We start from the raw sequence: 22,533 nt of genomic DNA, 5'->3' as shown, positions 1-22,533 counted from the left end.
CACACGCATGGACTAACTCGTACATTTTTTTTTAATACATATAATCTTTATTTTAGCTATACAATTTTAAATTTATTAAAACGGCGCACAGAAAAAAAAAACACGAAAAAACGTTTACTCATGTATAAACAATACAATATGATTCAACCAAATAATTTTTTTAAAATCTCAATGAAATTACATCATCTTCTAGTCTGTTTAATCCGTTAAAAAAAGTATAAAGAATTGATCCATCAGTTGTAGGAAAAGTTAAATGATAGATTAATTTTACAAGTTATACTACCTTTTAGTATTTACAACTGTTTTTGCAGAGTGTGTGGCGCTTAATGACAGTAAAATGTGCTGTAGAAGATACAGAAAGTAATATTAAAAAACTAAATGGAGATGCTGAAGATATAACTGGTTGCTAAAGATAAAAAACACACTTTTTTAAGATGAATGAAAGAAAAGAAATATTTTTAGTAGATTCTTATTAAAAGAATAAGGTCGGTGAAAGAACACCCATCCAGTATTAACCGCGCCCGATGTTGCTTAATTTCGGTGATAAGACGAGAACCGATGTATTCAACGTGGTAGGCGAACGGACATCCCAACCCCGTAGGGGGAAGACACCCACCTTGTGACGTTACCGATCGCCACACAACCCCCTCCGATTTTGTTTGACATTTGATATTTGTCAATTTTTAAATTTCAAAACACATTATGTACTACTGCCCTTAAACTCTATAACCGTTTCGGGTCTATAGATTCCTGCACTGGTAATCATGCGATTTTAACGTTCTCTTACATCACGTACCATCAAATACTGAATTTTATGCTTTTCTTTTGTGTGTCTCTGCTTTTTCCAGTTCAATAAGACATTTTATATAAATGGATTTTTATTGTCGAGTGATTTTTGAATGGAATGTTTGAAATTTTAAACTTTGCCGATCTCCGTGGCGGAGTGATAACGTCTCTACCTTTCATCCGAAGATCCCGGGTTTGAATTCCGATCAGGCATGGCATTTTTTATACGTTACAAAATTCAATTTCAATGTGGATAAGCTTCAAGATTATGTGGCGAAGTTAATAAGAAAAAATAAAAAAAATAAAACTTTTACATAATGCTTTTATTTAATATCTTCTACGGTTTTGAAATATTAACTGAAAATACTAAATTTTTAAATAATAAAATTTCTAAGTTATTTAATATAAAGCCCAAAAATATTTTCATTAAATTTTGCAGATAGTTTCTGTATTATAATTTTTATTTTTTACTCGACTTGTTACCGATAAAAGACCGACAAAAGGATATATACTTAACCTGTTTCATCCTGTTAAGAACGGTCAGAAAAGAACTATCAATTTTTTTTCATATGTTGTTGCGTTACTTTTAGAGCCGACTTTATACGACGATTAGATTACAAAATACACGGGAACTTTGACTTCAATCTTTTAGGTTTACTGTAAAAGGAAAACTCGATTTAGCTTTTTCGTAGAAAATTTTCAATTCATATATTTTTTAAAAGGAACTGCCCTAGTATTTGTCTGGATAGATCAAGGGAAACTGTAGTAAAACCCTGATATGATCAGTATAATAGAATACACATTTATTATAAAATTTAAAAAATCTGACAACAAAGAAGTTTCCTGGCATTGGTTATTTGTTCTTATATGAAAAGTAATTATTCATGAAATAAGTAGCCTAACATCTATTTTTGTGGTTGGGGATAATTTTTGATGAAGTTTTATTGTATAATTATCATGATATATTTAAATAAACCAAAAAAACTTTTTAAAATTAAAAAAAACAAATCATTATTTTTTTTTTGCTCCCCTCTAAAATCACCTTCTAAGAAAATTTTTTGATTTGTCTACGCTTACTCTGTTAAATGGAAAAAGGATTCCTCTAAAAATATACAACCAATATAAAGTTAGCTAAGATTTCTTTTTTGGGGTTGGGAGGGAGTGAATTATGATGAAATTTTATTGAAATATTACTAAAAGTTTATTATCTAAATTTTTAATAATATTAAATATTAAATAAATAAAAAAACATTTTTTAAATAAAATATCAATATTTTAAAAATTTGATCGGCTCTCCCATTCCCATTATTGCCTCTAAAGTTTTTATTGAGTCACGTGAACTTCTAATATACCTAGGAAGGCATTAAAAAAATCGATTAAAAATATTCAATAAATAAATAAAAAACCTTTTTCGATTTTTGTTGAAGGGGTAATTTTGGGGCAAACTTTTTAAAAAATGGTAAGATAAGATTCCTAAGATTTATTTTTTGGGGTAAGGGATAATTGCTAATTGATAACTTCATTATCTAACTGTACTGATAAGTTCAGTACATGCACGCATGTACTGACTTAATATAAAGTGGAGTTATGTATGTAAATTAATCCCCCAAAAAATCCATCCCCTGGAGATATTAACCCCAAAAGTTTACAAAAAATTTTCCTATATACACGAGTCTCTGTACAAAATTCCATCAAAATTGGTTGATTCAGTCAAAAGTTATTAAGTTTCAAAACATGCTATCGCTTTATATACATACATACATACGAGTATGTATTACCCCTTCCTCCATTTTTTTTTGTTTTTTGGGGTCCCTGGGTCATGAAACGTCGAAAAATGCAAAAAATTCCATACCCCATTTTTTAACTGATTATCATACTTTCCTTATTGCAGCACAGCTGAGCTATGCTAAATATAAAAAATCTGATGTGGATACGACATGGCTTCCTTTACTCCTATTGAATTACATATACACATTTTTTGCTGCACTTCATTTAAACTTATTTCATTTGAAAGTGAGACACGATCTTCCAATTCTTTAATAAAGTGGACAGTTAGATAATTGCATTGTGGTGGATACCACATTTCATCACATACTTTGTGGTGTTCGCATCAGCATTTTACCTTAGTTTATATATTAATTTTGTTTCACTCCGCTGAAGGAGTTAAGTGGTGTAAGTAAGAATGTGTCGGATCCGTAACCAGTGATACAGAGGTTCGAGTCCGACTTTCACATACATATACTTTTTTCCTTTTTTTATTTATTTTTTTAAAATTTAAATATACTGATTTATTAATAATTATTAACCTCTGTAAAAATTATTGAATTAAAATTAAAAGTATATAAAATTTTATTTCACTAATAACTTCTGATTTTTTTCAATTTTTTTTTATTGTTGTTATTATTAAATTATTATTTGCTGTAAACTTTTTACAATCAGAGGTTACTAGTTATATATTAAAAAAATAAAATTAAAAAAAAAAAAAAAAAATATATATATATATATATATATATACAATCAAATTCGAACCGATCTGCCTTCTCCTTGTAAGATCCAAATATTTCATTAATTAAGATTTTGTTTGGCTGTAACTCTGGAACCAATAAAAAATAAATACTACTTGTGATTTATCGTTGAAAAGCTCTCAATGAGGGCTTATTACTATAGTTAAGAAAACGTCCAAAATCCAAATTTTTTGGATTTGGATTGGATTGGATTTTTTTGGTTCTAAATGCAAAATTTCAATATTCTACGGCTAATTGTTTTTGAGTTATGCGAGATACATACGTACGTACATCACGCAAAAATTAGTCAAAATGGATTCAGGGATAGTCAAAATGAATATTTCCGTTGAAATCTGAAAACCAAAATATTTCGCGATCACAATACTTCCCTTACTTCGTACAAGGAAGTATAAATATAACTACAAAATAAATAAATAATAATTCAAATATCGTTAATTGAAGTTGTTAATTGAGAAAATAATAATTTATGTTTACTTTGTACAGGATGCAGAGCATTCAGCTTTTTTTTTAAATTAATCATTTAAAAATTCACTGATAAAGTATTGTGTTTGTGTTAAAGAAAATTATTTAATTGTACTTTAAATAAAATGGTAGGAAGATTTTTAAATGGTTCGGTAAATCATCAAAATTGGGGACGAAAGCAGTTGTGTTGAGTTACGTGAAAAGAAAAAAAAACAGTTCTGTTTTTCGGTTTGATTAAGATAATCATTTTCTTTCTTTTAAGAATTTTCTTAACACGGATAAGTTACATTTTTTAATTCTGTAATAATCAGTCTACATAATTCATATTTATAGGCGCCAAACAGTGATCCTTTTTTTTATATTATAAAAACTCGTTCTGACTTCGTGAGGGAACCCCAAGAGATGATATATAGCTACATGACTCAGAGGAAATTTTGAAAAGGAGACCTTTTATTTTTCTTAATCGTTATTTATATCGGATAAACTACTCTCGAGATATATACAGTAGAAAATATTATTGTACCGTATTTTGGAAGATCGGCAATTATTCTTAGTAATCGTATTTATATTATATAAATTTTCATGACTCCCTCTTACCGAAAATTGCAGAAACCCAAGGAAAATTCCGGAAGGATATTTGTTGGCCTCTAGTTTAAAACTACTTCCAGGCTGCCTGAACATTAAAGCTTGAAATTTGGCTCAAATATTTTTTTACAAAAATATAGAAAAATTATTAATGCAAGAATGTATTTGGCATTAAATTTTGCATATAATGTCATATGAAAAATTAATATCATTTCAAATCCGATCTGTCGAACAAATTTGGAGTGGGGATATAACTAAATAAATTGTTTTAGAGGATATATATATATATATATATATATATATATATATATATATACACACACACGAGTATTTACCAGACGAATTACTAAAAAAACTCATAAAACTTAGAATATTCGTGTACACAAATTCTAATATTTTGGTCACGACCCATAAAGGGGGTAAAGCCGTTCCCAAATAATTGGTTTTTTAAGATTTCGGTTTGCTTAATATTTCTAAACCGGCTTAACCATTAAGCACCGAATTAGGCCCAAGAACTTTTGTTTACGAGATTTTAACTGGTTTAAGTTTTAGGCCCCTAAAGATAAGTGGCTAAGGCGGTATCCGATTTGAAGTTTTATTACTTTTCTTCTAATGCTATTAAGGAGATTTTATATTAAAGGGCGAAATTTAATTAAACTGTTTACTTATAAGAGAATAATACAATGGGTTATTAATTTGAAGGATTCTGGAACCCTGTCGAGCAATACAGTACATGTAAAACAAATTCTTTAGAAATATTCTGTAGAAATCAGTTTCTAAAATCGTTATGTAAAATCGATTCCCACCATAGTTTTTCATTTGTAGTTTATAATTAATTTGATTTAAATAATAATAACAATAAAAAAGTTTTTAATATTTAAAACTCCATGCCATATTTGGAAAATATGTCAAGAGCAAAGCCGGGGATGTTATGCAAGCCTGTACCACTCTTTTTAGGGTAAAATTATTAGGAGTCGAATATCATTATTCCTAATAAGCCACCGTCGTTTTACACAGCTCGCGGGTAAACAAGCAGGCGTATTTTTTTTCAAAGAACACTAAATTTGTGGTATTTTTTAATTTATTTTTAATTTTAATACTCTGTTCTTTTTATGTCAAGAGGGTAAAATTTATTTTTAGATTTTAATCGCTAAGAAAAGAGCTTAAATTTTAAGATATGGATGATATTTTGCTAGACGTATAATTGATATCTCGGTTATTTCTTTTATTAACTAATTCATTATTAGTAACAATAGAAGAATCAGAACCGCTTTCGAGTTAATTGCAATCTATACAATGTAACCGTCCACAAAGATATTATAACATTTGGGATTTGATGCAAATTTCTTAATTTAGGCACAGCGTTACGGTCATTTTGTTTTAAAAACAGATAGACGTACCACGAGTGTCAAGCGACAACTTTTGATGTAAGCTTCTGTTATTTAAGATGTTACCGTAAGTAGAAAATCTATTTTTACTTTTTAAGATGACTGCCAAAAAATTCATATTTTTACTACAATATAACATAATTTATGTCACTCGTAACTCAATTTTTCCTTTCTTCTTCTTACTTTAATATCGTCCAGTATTTTTCTGGCTACTACTACAATAAGTAATCGCTGATAAAAATTCTGTAGAATGTTTTATTAAAAAGGAATTATTTCTATCATTTTTGTACTTTGAAATGTTTTCTTGTTATTTTAAGTCAGGAATATATACGTACACAGGTACACAAAACTGTCACCACCGGAATGGTTCGAAGAGCTCTTTAAAAATTATAAGAATAAAAAGACTTCCTAATTGTTGCATATATTATTTAATTTTAATTTTAGTATTTACTTTTTTTTTGTTAAAATGCAACAAAAATAAGTAAACAGGTTATTAATTAATCGGGGAATTTATTAAGCGTTCTAAAAAATAACCGTTCCACGCTCATGATTACTAAAGAAATTTAGAAATAAAGCGGTCGGGTTACTTTCATCACCGAGTCGAATATGATGTTCCATATAAACACTGCCGAGCTTCAAGGTAGTATTCAAATCTAAAAGTATAAACGACTTCACTTTGTTTATTGCAGGAAATGCTTGTATAGTTATTAATTTTATTACATGACATTTTTACCCGGTATATCTTATACTTTAGATGTTTTTCATGCATAACACCTATAAGAAATGACTAATGTAAAGCTACGAATTAATTTCTTTAGTTTTCGTCGAGAAACAAAACAATACTCGTATATATACTTTGCAAAATTCGTGATATTAGTGAAAAAAAACCTTATATGAATGTGTGTAATTAAGTGTATATTTAATTACTACAATTTTATGTTTTCCTCGCCTCTTAAGGGCACGTTAAATACTTTATATCTAGTACTTCGAGGTTATGAATTCAAAGAAAAAAAAAAACCTTTATATTTGCGAGTTTTATTCCGCTTGGGCTAATAAGAGCCATTTTAATAGTAGTCTTTATGCCGCCACTTTAAATTTTTTATTATACTTTAAACCAATATTTGTTATTTCTGTATATTTTAATTTTAATACATCTGCATGTTAAATAATCGTTATTGTACGTAATTTTATATCGTGCATTATATTTTAAGTCGACAATAACATAACTTTACTAAATAAATTCTACAGTTTTACATTAGAAATATGGCGCCATTTACATTTTAACTTGTAGTTCTACACAAATTTAATATCCTTTATGTTTGGCATGAAAAAATTTGAACGTAACTTAATAATACTGGCGAAATAATGTTATATATAAATTAGATTTAACAGATATATTTTAAGTATAATTTTTCTTTAATATTAATTCTGTAGCTTATCTAAAGTATAAATACAAAAAATAAAAATTATAAAGCCAAAAATAAAAAAAGGTTTTACTGCGCTTACACTCCACTACATGTTCGGCTCATAATCTAGAATTTTAATCTGTTAACGCAAACTTTGCCTATACCATTCGCTGAACTGGCAGCAGTCCAACTTGGTCGGGAAAGCGTGTGTGAATGTGTGGGTGTATATTTATATAACGCATGAAAGTTTGTTTACAGTTGAAAATCCCACTATATGATGCAAAATTTGTAGTGTGAGGTTAGCCTACTACACTACTTTTCTTATTGATATGGTATTATGATATTTTTTTGTATTTTATACGACAGGTAATCTAAAAAATAAAAGATTAAAAAAATCTAAAAATATATAAGCTTTGAATTTCATTTTATAAATATTAACTAGCCGGTCAGGGCTCGCTTCGCTCTTCATTATCATCTGGCCAGTGGGCCCCGCCCCTTCAACCCCCGCTGTTTCGTTATCTTCATGTTTGTGAGAATAATACTGATCAATAACAATTAAAGCCTTAAAAGCTCTATTTCCTCCAATGTTTCCCTCATTCTTGACAAAGTAGCTTTGATACGGTTTGCTGTAGACGAAGCTACAGCTCGAGTCTGGGCGTACCGTCAGCAGTTAAACGAGAATCACGCACTTCAATTGTTTCAAATGACCAAGATACTTTCATTTTTTTAGCAGACTGAATAATAAGAAAGGTTACTTCTTTTTCAAAAAGGAATATTTTTTTTTTACTTTGACAATCCAAGATCAACAGCCGAAATAAACAATAAAAATCCATAAAACTTCGCTAAATATGACAATTACAATAATAAATCATAATAATAATAATAAAATATTAAATATTTTACTGATCAAGTTAGATGATTAATACATGAATCTGTACTCGGAGTTCTTTTTCTTTTATGATAGTAACAGAAATATAATGAAATAGAAGGATTAATTTTTTTTGTTTACTAAATATCTTTAATAGCTTAACGTTAGGAATATCGTGATAATTCTAACTGGAGTTAATGACTAAGCCTTTAAGATACTCGTATAAATCTGCAAAGTATAATATTAATCTGTCCAGTAAATTTTGAGTTATGTGCGCACAAGGACGTCCCTTGTTTATCATTTATGATATGTATAAATACCAAATAAAAGAAATATTAGGTTTTTTTCGATTTTATTACACATACGTACTGTTTTTGTGTTGTTTTTTTTGTGGGGCGGGGGTTTCATCGTTATTTGATTGGTTCTATCGTGCTTTCCATTCCTTTCTGGTGAATACTGATTTTTTACAATATGTTTACTATATTATACATCCTCAGTTATTTGATATATATCTTACCTTTGCCTTCCTTTACAGTTTTTTTTTAATTTTACAGATCTCTACAACTATTATCTGATTAACTAAACCGGTTGTGTTAGGCTGGAAATCGCTAAAACGCTCAAAATATTTTTGTAAAGATCCTATTTAAACTAAAACTAGATCGTTATTAACAATCGTCATCGATATGTAATGCGTAAATAGACGTGTAAAAACAGAAATAAATAAAAAATTAAATAAACGTTAATTGAAGAATAATCAGTACTTTTGAATTACAAAATGACAACCAAAACCATCTCACTAAAAGGCATAATTTTTTGTTGCGCAGAATATACAGAATTTTCTGTGATATTCATAAAAGTATGCGCACTGCGTACTTTTTCAGTTTGTAATAAAAGCGATTTTTTTTTTCTAATCAGAGAACAAATTTCTAATAAATTGTATCAAAGATTTTACTTCTTTCGTTGAGAATTTCGTCTTCCATTTCATTCTGAATATTGCTAATCCTGTAATTTGTAATATTATTACGTAACAGCGTTCTTCAAACGCCTCCTTTCCTTTTCTTTCTGATTTTTCTATCGACTGTTTTTGTAATACAGCAATAAATAACTTTTTTTTAATTCCTGTGTATAAATTTATATAAGTTTTTTACTATAAAACTTCTTTTCTGAATAAAAGATGTCTTAAAGTTTATAGCGATTTGATTTGGTATCTTCCTTTGCATACTGAGTATATTTAATATAGTTTTACTAAAATAATCGTACAGTCTTTAATGTTTAATATATTTTTCTTTGCATTCAAATTATTTCATTCCCTTATTTCACATAATTTATTCAATTTTGTTTTATCTCCTCCACTTTCATACTCTATTTATGTTATTCAATATTATTTTTACTAATTCTTTATTTCCGGCAAAGAAACGTTTTATCAGGGAATTAGAAAATCGGTATTTTTTTCTCATAGGATCTTTTTTCTGTATGAAAGTTCTTCAATTCTTTTATCGTTTCTTTTATATAAATAAATGAAAAGCAAACCGGGCAGTCTTCAACCTTGTCCGATTACTTTCTGAATTAAAAGTCGCCTTTAGAGTATTTTTGTACTCTTTATTTTTCATTACTTCAATCACGTCTTTCGTCGTTTTTTTCCTTCCATTCTTTCTTTATATTTCATCCCGAAATTCATAAAATCTTAACATTTTATTCAGTTGTACGTTGTTAAATGTGTAATTTTACTCTTCTTCATCCTTTTCATCTAAAATAATTTTGATAAACTTCATTGCTTTCCCTAACATTATTTCTCGTTAACTCTTATTTCGAATACCTTTACTTTCGCAAAGATATATAAATCCGAGATATAAAAAAAATTAAAAACATTAATACTATAATGATATAATATATCATTCAGTTTCAGTCACTGAAGTAGAATGAACTGTTTTGTTGCAATTATATTCTGATGGTAGATAATTAATTTGTTGTTTCTGTGAAGTATCTGAATTTATTTTTATATATAATTAGATGTACCGTTTCCATAAGTCGATCACAGTGATTAAATTTTAGTTATTCATTAATTATATTTTCAGTCATGTTTATTATTATCTGTGTATCTTTTCAAACGTAAGGGATCTAGATTTGTTGTTATTTATTTCTAATACTGTCATGCTTTCTACACTTGAAGGTATGTATTTATTTTTTTAATGCGTTCTATTTAATTAGAGTTTTGTGTTTTGTTCATTTATTCATACAGAGTACAGCATTTAACCTTACTTATTTAAAAAGTACTCATTTATTGTACACAGTAATAACTACAACTGAACACGGTTAAGCAAGTCAGTATCTTGGATTCACAAAACACCCTTCATGTCTTGAATACAATATTTTGGAGACATCCTTCACTACAGACAAGGCACTACTGCCATTTCTCAGGTATACTTGGCATGACAAGGTATACTTGCTTATGTAGAATGCTCTGCATAACATTAACAATCTTCTGACTAACTGAATTATTTATGTTAGTGAAAACTCGAGCTTTAAAAATACCCCATAAAAAAGTTTGCTGCAATGAAGCTCGCTGAGTGGGAAGGTGCCACTGAATATTACCAAACAAGAGAGAAGTCGGCCGGGGAATGCAACATTTAGTGTTCATTGAGAGCAGTGCGTATGAACTGTGCACTGTCCTGCTGAAACCACGCTCTCACCATATTTCAGTTACAATTTCTCAACTCAGGAAGAAAGAAAGTTTCGATATGTGGTTATAACATTCGACGTTCACTGCCAGTGACATCGCCATCACCTAAAAAGTATGACCTAATGATTACCTGAGGTGAAACGGCACACCACACCAAAACTCTGAAATGTCCTTTTATGGAATCGGCATGGATTTTTAAGACCTCAATACCGGCAGTTTTATTTGTTGACAGAGCTATTAAGCGAGAATTTTGCTTATCACTCATGATGAGGTAACTCTCGAGAGCATCGTGTGATACTGCTGCATCATCTGTTGGCAACAACAGACGCTCAACGCTTTTTGCACAGCACTTCAGTTTTGCACGATTTCTATATGGGTTAAAATATAATGGTGTAAAATTCGTTGCATACTTCTACCCGAAAATTTAAGTGTTGGGAATAGCGTGAAATAGTCTTTAAGTCTGTTCTCACACGCTCGATATTTTCAAGTAATCGCCGATGTTTCAATGAGTAGAGGCTTTGCCTTGTACTGATCCAGGCTCACGCTACTGACTCACCCATTGACCCGATTATTTTTTTTGAAGGTACAGCCCCACAGTGTCGATTATCACCAAATGTCTATCGATACTTGCTGTATGTGTATGATCGAATTGTCTTTAACACAAACTGTTCAACATAAAATACGAGTTGCGCTCGGATCAATATGAACTTAAGGCCACACGGAACTCAATCACGGTGACAGCAATCTCTGCCACAACCGACACAACCAGCGTTATCGCTCAAAATGGATGACTGAGGTAACAATTCATTTTAACAAAATAATTATACTCTGTTTCTACAATATGATTTGCTAAACTATTTGATTACTCCTTAAAATAATATTACAGTAAGAATTACTTCTCTTGTAACCATATTATTTCCGAAATCGTACCTATCTTCATCCGATAAATCTTCTAACTCACGATCTATTTACCTGTAAATTATCCTAATGAGTATTTTCAGTGCATGACAGTCTGCTGTTTGACCGGTAGTTTCTACAAACCTTTTATAAGGGAATAAAACTCATAGAAATTCACATTTCGATTGTTAATCGGTCATCATCAATAGATAATAGGAATATGAAAATCTGTTTATTTTTGAACTAATATAGAACTTTTTTTCGACGGTTCTATAACCGTTTTGGTTGTAAAAGACCTGATAGAAATTACAAGTGGATTCTGAAAACAGAATACCTAATAATTCAAAAAGAACAACAACGTACAGAGAATTTGGAAAGAGAAGTAGTTTCTCGGTGTCTTCTTCACCGTGCCCGATTCACAACACTGAATCGACTCTACCGAAATGCAATCGATACGTTCACTCTATTCACTTAAGTGCCTTTCTCCGTGGCGCAAATGGTAGCGTCTCGGCCTTAATCCGGAGATCCCGGATTCGAATTACGGTCAAGCACGGCATTTTCATATGCTACTTGTCATTCATCTCAGCCTCTGAAGCAATACCTAACGGTGGTTCCGGAAGTTAAAAAAAAAAGAAAAAAGTGTCTTTCTGTAAAAGTGAATATTACTATTCTCGTAGAAACAGACTTTGATCGGTATCTCTCGTACCTCGGCTGATTTATATGGTCGTAGCCATAAAAAAGACCGAGAAAGATAGTGTAAAGCGTTTCCATTACTTTTCCAAGTCCTTACTTGGAAGTAAGTACTTTACCCGTCTCTAAAACATTTCCATTAGTTAAAAAAAATGTTTACTTCAAATAGGGGAACAAGAGTTTCATACCTTCTAGGAAACTATTAATCGATTAACGAAAAACAATCAAATGTTTTAATCGTTGAGTTGCATTTTAGCGTAAACGTTTAAAAATGGAGTTTTGACCAATCTTCGAAATAAATTTTGTGATTAACCGGCTAGAAAGAGGTTTTTATTAAGGATTTCTGTAAAAATAATTAAATTAATATATTTTTTTAATGAAAAATTAAAGAAAATGTTGATTATGTTCCCTCATAGATAATAAGTAACAAAAGATACATGGAGGAACGCCGGATAACTCGATCTTTAGGCTACTTTAATCTAATTAAAAAATGGGTTTCCTGGGTTTCTTCGGATACATTATGAATTAGGAGTGGACAAAATAGATTTCATTGCCACATTTTCATAAGTTATTACTATTAATAAGGCCATCCATCCCTAAATTCTTGCACTTAAAAATGTTAATTTTTATCTTGATGCAGAGGAATATTTATAGATTAAGGGTAACATTTTTTTTCTAAATAGAACGGTACTAGTTTTATCGGCTAAGTAATTTAACTTAGTTAAATCTCTGCATTAAAACGACACTATGTTTGTATCCTTCGGGAACTATATTTCATTGTTTATTTCATACGCATTGGGATTAAATTTGCTACTAGTACGTACAATAAATTACTAATGAGGAAACAAATTGTTTCGAATGTATTTTACGAGTCTTTTAAAATGCAATGTTTAATAATTCTTCATTTAACTTCGGTTAACCTAACTACTTTCGATTAAAGTTATTATCTATAATTTGTTTACTTAACAAATATCAGTTTGCTATTTTCTACTTATAAAATTAAAGGAAAAAAGTTGTAATTTAATTAGACTTTCACCAGAACAACTTTTTAGTTGTGACTGATGTTTATCGCTTAAAATAAAGTGCCCTGAAAAATTAAATGTAATACTTTTTATAATTATTTTTTCAGTTTTAACTTTTTGTCAAAGAGAAGTAATGAGTCTGTTCGACGAAAATTGTTTGTATGTTTGTGCCCTTTAACATATGCAAAGACATTTTAATTATATTGTGTAATTTTAATAAGCACAGATAAAGTGTGCCTATTAAAATTACACAATATAACTAAATTTTTCTTTGTCATTGTGCCCTTATCTGTGCAAAACAGCTGCACAGATTTTCGGTTTAATAGATACCAGCTTTAAATTATGAAAGTTAAACATAAATGCATATATATATATATATATATATATATATATATATATATATATATATATATACACACAGAATAATCCGGGACTTATTCGCCGAATTTCAGGAACTGATTCAGAACACCTAAATGAGCAAAAAAGTAAATATCGACATAAGTTCTGTTTTACTTTGTTTCCTTCTGGACACCATTTTCTGATTTTCAACAAAAAAATTATATCTCAGGAACGGGTAAACCTATTTTAATTAAATTTGGCAAATCTAAGAGTAGTGTCTTATTCTACAAAATAAAACATTATGAAAACGTCACCTTCAAAAATGTTAAAATGGCGGCCATCTCAATTTTTTAATCTTTGTAATTATTTGTTGGACAAATTCTTACTTATTACAAAATTTATTAAGCATTTTATTTTGAATAAAATGACACTTTATTTGTAAAAATCCGTTGACAAACAGTCGAGTTATTACAGACAATTCATCCGTCAGTACGCTTACGCACCGTAATGTAAGCTGATAATTTTTATTAATTTACTATTATTATTTGTTATTAATAATTTTTATTATATTTAGTGGAAGAAATGAAAATTGGCAAAAAATTATTTAAAAATTTAATTTTTTTATTTATTATTATTTTTGAAACCTAAAATTATAAAATGCCAAAAGTAGGTTCTTGGGTAAATATTTAAGTTAAAACGTACTAGTAGTTTAAGATTAAAATCGTATAAACTTCTACATTATTTTTTTAAAATACGAGGGCTATTCAGAAAGTAAGGAACGTTTCCACCTGACGCCGCCAGGCGCACGCCAATCGCGTATATATTGGTGTGCTCGTGCTCGGCACCTCAGTCAACGTCCAGCCGTGACAACGGAAACATCTCCGCACGCCCGTTTTTTTTATATACAAATTTGAAATGTGTGCTGCAATCGAAAATCCCGCCAGTTGTGAGGCGCGGTCTGTGATTCGTTTTTTGTTGGCAAAAAACTTAAAACCAATAGAAATTCATCGGGAACTGTGTGAAGTGTACGGGAACAACGTAATGAGTGAAAGTTCTGTCAGGAAGTGGTGCATTCAGTTTAAAAATGGCCGAACAAACGTTCAGGATAAGAGATGAGTGGACGTCCGAGCATTGTGATTGACGATCTGGTCTCCAAAGTTGACGAAAAGATTCGTAAAAACCGCCGTTTCACAATAACTGAGCTTTCTCTATGTTTCCCACAAGTTTCACGAACTTTATTGTTTGAAATTGTTTCACAGATGCTAGGCTACCACAAATTTTGTGCAAGATGGGTGCCAAAAATGCTTACAGATCACCATAAAGAACAATGAATGGGGGCAGCTTTGACGTTTTTGGAGGCCTACCACAGTCATGGAGATGAACTACTGGATCGAATCGTAACAGGAGAGAAACCTGGGTGAAACATGTGAATTGTAAGACAAAATTACAGTCCATGGAGTGGGGGGCATACAAGTTCTCCTAAAAAACCAAGGAAATGTCTGCAAACTTTGTCGGCATGGAAGATCATGGCAACAGTGTTCTGGGACAGGCAAGGTGTTCTTCTTATTGATTTTCTCGAGCGTGGTGCAACAATAAACTGAGCGGTACTGCCAAACATTGCAAACATTGCATAACCTTAGGAGAGCTGTCCAAAACAAGCGCCGAGGAAAATTGTCATCCAAAATTTTGCTTTTGCACGACAATGCCCGACCTCATACGGCAAACCGTACGCAAGAACTCTTGAACTCGTTCAACTGCGAAGTTTTTCCTCATCCCCCCTACAGTCCAGATCTTGCTGCAAGTGATTTTCACTTGTTCCCGAAAATGAAGACCTGGCTAGAAACACAGCGTTTTGACGACGATGAGGAGCTCCAAGTACGCGTCACTGAGTGGTTGAGATTACAGGCGGCAGAATTCTATGACACAGGAATTTCAAAGCTTGTCTACCGCTATGATAAGTGCCTGAATTTGTACGGTGATTATGTTGAAAAGTAGTATTTTAGTCTCTCTTTCACATGTATATAATAAAAAGTTTTTCTTGTACTTGGTTTTTTAAAATTCCAAAACGTTTCTTATTTTCTGAATAGCCCTCGTACTACTCATCCATTGTATAGATCTATTCTTAATACCGTCATAATAATTTAATAAATACATTAAGAACAAATTTCTTTAGTGGATTCAGATCTTTCTAACGGTTACCCAATTTTAAACAAATATCATTACATACATATGAATAATTGAATTTATATAGATAGAAATATATGTGTATTGTAAGATAATCATACTGTCGCGAAAAATAATTTAATTGAAATAATCATGAAATTATGAATCTGTATAATTTTTGTTTTCATCCGATTTTTTTTATTTGTGGTTATTATTAAATTTTTTGTTTTATATTTATTATTTAGTAGTTGTAAGGCTCTTGAATTTTGAGAGCGGTACTAAACGACTACGAACAAGTTGAGTGGCTTGTTATTACTCAATGGAATGACGAGGGTAATTATTTTTTCAGAAGATTCGTTGTTTGCAAACGTTTTCTCTGTTTAATGTGTGTTTATAATAACATTAAATCTATAGAATATCATGGAGCATTTTTTTCCGTACCAGATTATTCCACTGAATTTTTTTTTCTATAGCTTCTGTATCTATATTATTTCGGCCGTATATCTACCTGTATCTGACGTGATTTATACGTTACGAGAAACAGATAAATAAACGCACATAAACACCACGGATATATATATATATATATATATGTAATTTCAATTAAACGAATGAAATACATAAATTGAAGCGAATAGAAATGATAAAATGTAATCTGAGCTACAGTATCACTTGACTCACGTTCTGAATACGAAACGACTCGCTTTATTCTTCATTAACCCAATCAATGTTTTTCATTAATAACGGATATTTTACGTTAAATTACCCTAATTTAATATTCTTATTTATAAATAAAAATTTGAATAATAAATCTATTTTAACGAATTTATAATTAAGTAAAACTATAACTTTTTTTTTATTCCCCTTGAAAAATTATTTTTTTGTAGCACCTAATTGGGTGAACAGCAATACGTTTGCCAAATTTCAATAATGTTTTACTTGATGAGGAAGTGCCCTTTTTGGCACCATTTAAATGCAGAAAACTGAGAACTGTTAATTAAATATTACTCTTATTATTATTATTGCTATAAATACGTTTTATATTATTCTATTTAATAATGCTTTATTTCTACTTTTAAGATATTTTGGTATTTAATCAGCGATTCTAAATCCGTAATTCAGGCTTGCATTATCATCGTAATCGTCTTACCAAAACGTTCACAGTTATTGCCTGCGTATTGCTAGAAAAAAAAGATCTTTTTTCTTTTATCAACATTTCTGTTTAACATGCTTTATTTCTTTGGAGGGGGGGAGATTTGGTCTATTGACTCGAAAATACTGTTAATCGTATCAGGTAACCAAATTTTTTACGTGTTTATATGGCTTTATAACGATTCTAAGGGTGTCGCACTTGTTACAGATGTGTTAGACAAAACGTTTTAATGAATCTACAGAGCATTAACGGTTAAATTATATGGCTATTAATTACCATTATAACTTCTCAATTTACTTTTATTACTTTATAATATTTTATTAATGTTTTATTCTGTTTAAAATTCCGGACATGTATTTTAACGACGAAAAAGATTCCATGGCAGGCTTACGAGGTAAATTGTGGAGTTACAAAATTTTTCCATTGGTTTCTTCAACGAGTTGAATATACTGTTGCACATCACGAAGCACACCAGACTACCGACATATTAAGCAAACCGAGTTGAGGTAGACCTAAAAGATACAAAATCATTCGGTTCGTTTCATCAACTGGTTTTAACATCATTATTATCAGAGAAAGCATCTCTAGTATGTACCAGTTGTACCCGAGATATTTATGTGTGTTGTAGCAAAAAAAAGCACTAAGGAGTAAAGCAAATAATTAACATCTTTCTCACGGGGAAAACGTAATATTGTCTCCTCAGGAGACAAGTGTTAATTCTATTATACTAAAATTTCCTTTTTTTTTGTCTTCAGTCATTTGACTGGTTTGATACAGCTCTCCAAGATTCCCTCTCTAGTGCTAGTCGTTTCATTTCGGTATACCCCTACATCCTACAACCCTAACAATTTGTTTTATATATTCCAAACGTTGCCTACTTACACAATTTCTTACTTCTACCTGTCCCTCCAATATTACCTTACTAATTCCTACTACATCTACATTTATCCTATCCATTTCCCTCTTTAAATTTTCTAACCTACCAACCTTTTTTAAACTTCTAACATTCCACGCTCCGACTCGTAGAATGTTATTTTTTAATTTTCTGGTGACCCCTTCCTTAGTAGTCCCCACTCGGAGGAGTGGGGAACGGGGGACTAGTTTACCTCCGGAATATTTTGCCAAGAAAGGCGTCTCCATCATTGCTATATGAAAATGCAGAGAGTTACATTTTCTTGGAAAAAAAGCAGCTGTAGTTTTCCATTCAGCTGCGCAGTACTCAGAGGACTGAGTGATGTTGATATGGCCGTTTAAGTCGTCCTGACTTAACGCCCTTAACAACTACTGAAAGAGCTGTTGCCCTCTTTCAGGAATCATTCTTTAGTCTGGCTGTCAACAGATACCTCTCCGATATGGTTGCACCTTCGGTCCAGCTACTCTGTATCACTGAGCACTCAAGCCCCCTCACCAACGGCAAGGTCTCATGATTCATAGAGGGAGAATTTGCTTTTATTTGAATAATAATCTATGTAATAAAGAATTTTAATTTTTAAAAGGAAATTTTGTAAAAATTATCCACGATAATACGACAGGAAGACTTAGGATTTTTGATAACAGTTTGCAGTTCTACGATGCTTTTAAAACGTGAGTGAAGAATTAATTTAAAACTATAAAATAAAGTGTTCAAAATATAAAACCTCGTTTACGAAATTCCGCTTGGTGCTTCTACCTCGAAACAATACGAGTTTTTTGCATAAGATGATTAAATATCCAAACTCTATATTACGGAAAACTCAAAAATTTTAAATGGTAAGGGTGATACATCAATTTAAATAGCACTGATAAAACAAAACTTTTGGCTACGAAGTACCAGAATGGCAGCCATTTAATTTATTTTACAGGTAGTTTCAAATGCAGCCAACAGAACACCCGGACTAGTGGTCTCATACCGAAAAATAGATCATTTTAAGAGAAATATTATAAAATTTTATTTTATAATATTTGCCAGACAATCCATATGTTAATTAAATATTTATGTTGAAAAACAACACTGTTATTTTAGTTTTATTAAACCGATTCATTCTGTTAATGCATATATCTTCTTATATATAAAGCCGAATGATTTTCTGTCAGTGGGTCAGTTTGTAACAGCATCACGCGAACCAACCGACCGATTGCCTATAAATTTGCAGGGTACATTAGTGTTTTCCCATAGAAAATTTCAAAGAAATCTTTTATGGGATTTTTCATTATTATATTTTTGTAACCATGGCAACAGAAATAAGTTATGAGTTTTCATCGTCAAAGGTATGTGTCCAATAGTTACTATAATTAATACTATTCTGTCTTTTGTAATTTAGTTTCTTTTTTAGGTTTCTATAAAGCCTGAATACTTTAATGGTTATTTTTCAATCATTCTCACAACCATGAGGATAACGAAAAATGCGGCGGTTCAGAGGGCAGGGCCGCCTGGCAAGACCTAATGGCAAAGCCAGCTCTGTGGCCTTGGGGTAGGTCCCGTGACCCCGGGTTCGGCCCGCGGAGCACCTGGGTCGGCTCCAGGGTGCGCCTGAGCCAACCTGGGCCTGGGATCTAGGGGGCCGAGTCCCCTGCCGAGACGGCTAATATATATACATATATACATACACACACGCGCGCGCGCGCGCACGCACACATACGTGTTTCTCGAAACATACGGGTTTAAAGATATGAAAATGGATTAAAAAAATATGTTAATAGAATATAAAGAAGTTATATATATCATTAGCTCTTTCATTAGCTAAAAATATAACGTAAATAATGTTTTTAAAATAATTTTACAGACGATTGAAAGAAAAATAAACATATATAATTCTGTTAACTATTTTAACACCTACCCGGTCTAGTACGTCATAATAGTGAGTTCGATCGACGTCCGTCTCACAGGCGCCGCTGTATTTACGAACGAAAATCTTTTCACTTTTTACTCCCACGACAACTCATTTTGCGCGACAGGGAGACGTTTGTATAACTTATACTAAGCAAGAATAATTAATGACTAACAGAATACAGAACGGAGAGTCATATAAATAACATTTTATAACTTTAGAAATTCGATGAAACAACATTTTTGTTAAAAAAAGACAAAGTATTTTTACGGTATTTCAGGTAAACATGTGCGAGGAGTTCCTACTTTATAAAACTAAGGTATATTTAAGGTACGGTTAAATTTCACTTCTATTTTTTTTTTTGCTCATTTATTATTACTCTTTGATGAATTACAAATATGTATTTATTTTTTAACCGAAAATTCGTTATTATAATATATTATACGTAAAATATTTGCCATTTTAACCAAGAATGCTTATTGATATTAACTCGAATTATCAATTCAGACAATTTTAGATTCAGATTATTTTAGTTTGCGAATTCTTTTTATAAATAAATTTAAAAAACCACTGAATTTTTTTTACTTTCCTGACATTATAGTTGTAGAATCTAGAGCTATGATTAAAGAAGACAAATTTTTAATTATTCAAAAAATGGTGTACGGTTCTTTTTTTTTGCATTTCTAGATGTCTCATGACCCAGGGATAAAAAAAAAACAAAAATAGGGGATAATGTTAGAACGTACGTTTGTATCTCCAGGAGTTGGAATAGATACTTCCTTTGCGGTCAGTTTTGTTAAAATTTTGCAAGCATAAACCCTATTTTATCTTTACATATGCATATGCGTACAGGCTTTTCTTATCATTTAGAAAAAAATAATTGCTCCATAAATTCTCCTCCTTCACCAAAAATCGAAAACAGTTATCGTTATTATATGCAATTTAAAAAAAAAATTGTCTTCCTAGGCATAATAGTAGTACAAATGAACAAAAAAATAATAATTTTGGTAATACTGTTGGTGTGGGAGTCGGTAAAAGTTTAAAAATATCGATTTTTTGAATTTAAAAAATTTGTTTGGTTTATTTAAACTTTTAATAATAATATTACAATAAAATTTCATCATAGTTCACCCCACCCAAAAAAAAATGTTGTTTCTTTAGTAGTAACTTCTTATTCGTTGTGCATTTTTCAGTGGAATTTTCTTCCCATTTAATATAATAAACGAAGAAGAATCAAACAATTTTCTTGGGAGGTGATTTTGGGGGGTGGAGGAACACAAAAAAATAAAAAAATATCGATTTTTTGAATTTTTTAAACATTTTTATGTATCATTATTTTTCGACTAAATAAGAATAAATAACCAATGCCAGGAAAGTTTAACAATTTTGTTGACAGCTTTTTTAATATTCATCCATTTCGATTTACAAGTAAACTACTAACTAATATTTGTTTTAGCAGTGATTTGGTAGATAATTTGATTGTTTTTTATCTTTTGAAGATAAGAAAAGAGTAATTTTTCACAAAGAGTTCAACTTAAAATCCAGCTTACTATTATTATTTTTTTATTACAAAAGTAATAAAAAAGTAAAAAGTAATTAGTAAAAAAAAAAAATAAAAAAGTAATCAGTTATTTTATTGTGCAGGTATATTTCTAATTGGTGAATAAATAACGTTCAGTAAGATATAGTGATATGAATACTTTACTTTTCCTCTTTTATATTATTAAAAAAATAGGTACCTTGCTGTAAACTCCCTGGTTGCAAAAAAACTTTTAATTTTTAATCGTTTGTAATGTATTTTAATAAACGATACAGCGGAACGAGAATTGAAGGAAATACAATTTTTTTTACAATTTAATGTTTACAGAAATATTATTTTAGTACATAGAATGAGGGGTTTTCCTTCTACGTAATAGATAAGAACCGGTATGTGAAGCAACATTAGAGTAATTCAGCTGATATTTTATTGTAGCTTGTACAAAGCTTTATGAAATATTTTTATACTTTACCGGCGCTTGTACAGTTACAATAGAGATATTCAATTCCCCTGAGTTTCAGAAATACTAAAAAATATTTCTACTAGCTTTTCCGATTTATAAATGAAAAATGAGCCCTCAGGGGCTCATTTATAAATTTCTGATCGTCTTTAGGTCCCATGAGTTCAAGAACTCTACTAATCTCTGTCACAAAAATTCTATATTAATGCGCAAGTAATTGTTTCGGTGTTTATACGTGGGTCGCTCACTGTTTGACTTACATTGGGTATACCACAGAAACGGTTTAACTTACAATTATGAAACTTTATCTGGTAAATTGTGTATTAAAAGATTAATTCTTTTCTGTTGTTCGTAGGAGGCTTACAAATAACAAGTTATGTTAAAGATAACTGTACGGATACCATAAATAAAATATAAAAAAATAGACTGAATTTAATTTAGTATTTCGTTTTTAAAAACGACCGAATCATCGATTCGGTAGAATATTTTATTTTTCCACAGTTTTTGTAGAAGGCCGTAATGAAATTAAAGTAATATAAAATCAAACTGTTTTTTTTTATCCTACTACATTAAATATTCTTTTAAGGAAAGCAAATACCCATTTCACTTAATGCGTTACATAAAAATTATATTCTAAATTTACTTTAAGAAGTACTAAGAGTAAGTTAAAAAAATTATTTTTCGTAGTTACGAAAATGATGTAATTTTTCGTTGCTAGCCTTTTGCATGTACAGAACAGTTCCTTTTAAGATTGATTTTAATGTT

General features: G+C 30.5%; 2 protein-coding genes across 8 annotated transcripts in view; one reads left to right on the top strand and one right to left on the bottom strand.

Moving 5' to 3' along the window:
* GluClalpha (glycine receptor alpha 1) overlaps positions 1-22,533 on the top strand; it is a 241,254-nt gene that overhangs the window by 29,845 nt on the left and 188,876 nt on the right. The gene's annotated exons all lie outside the window — the stretch shown is intronic.
* The window catches only part of LOC142325413 (phosphatidylinositol 4-phosphate 5-kinase type-1 alpha-like), a 134,500-nt gene that overhangs the window by 76,840 nt on the left and 35,127 nt on the right, over positions 1-22,533 (bottom strand). The window contains exon 1 of one of the 2 annotated variants that reach the window (XM_075367150.1): positions 19,781-19,815. The exons of the other annotated variant lie outside the window; for it this stretch is intronic. The gene's annotated coding sequence lies outside the window, so the exon portion shown is untranslated. Of the gene's footprint in view, positions 1-19,780; positions 19,816-22,533 lie in introns of those variants that run through there. 2 annotated transcript variants of the gene reach the window in all.

This window comes from Lycorma delicatula, chromosome 5 (genome assembly GCF_047948215.1).
Source record: "Lycorma delicatula isolate Av1 chromosome 5, ASM4794821v1, whole genome shotgun sequence".
Taxonomy (NCBI): domain Eukaryota; kingdom Metazoa; phylum Arthropoda; class Insecta; order Hemiptera; family Fulgoridae; genus Lycorma; species Lycorma delicatula.
The sequence above is the reverse complement of the archived record's forward strand: the minus strand, read 5'-3'. Positions and strand labels throughout refer to the sequence as shown.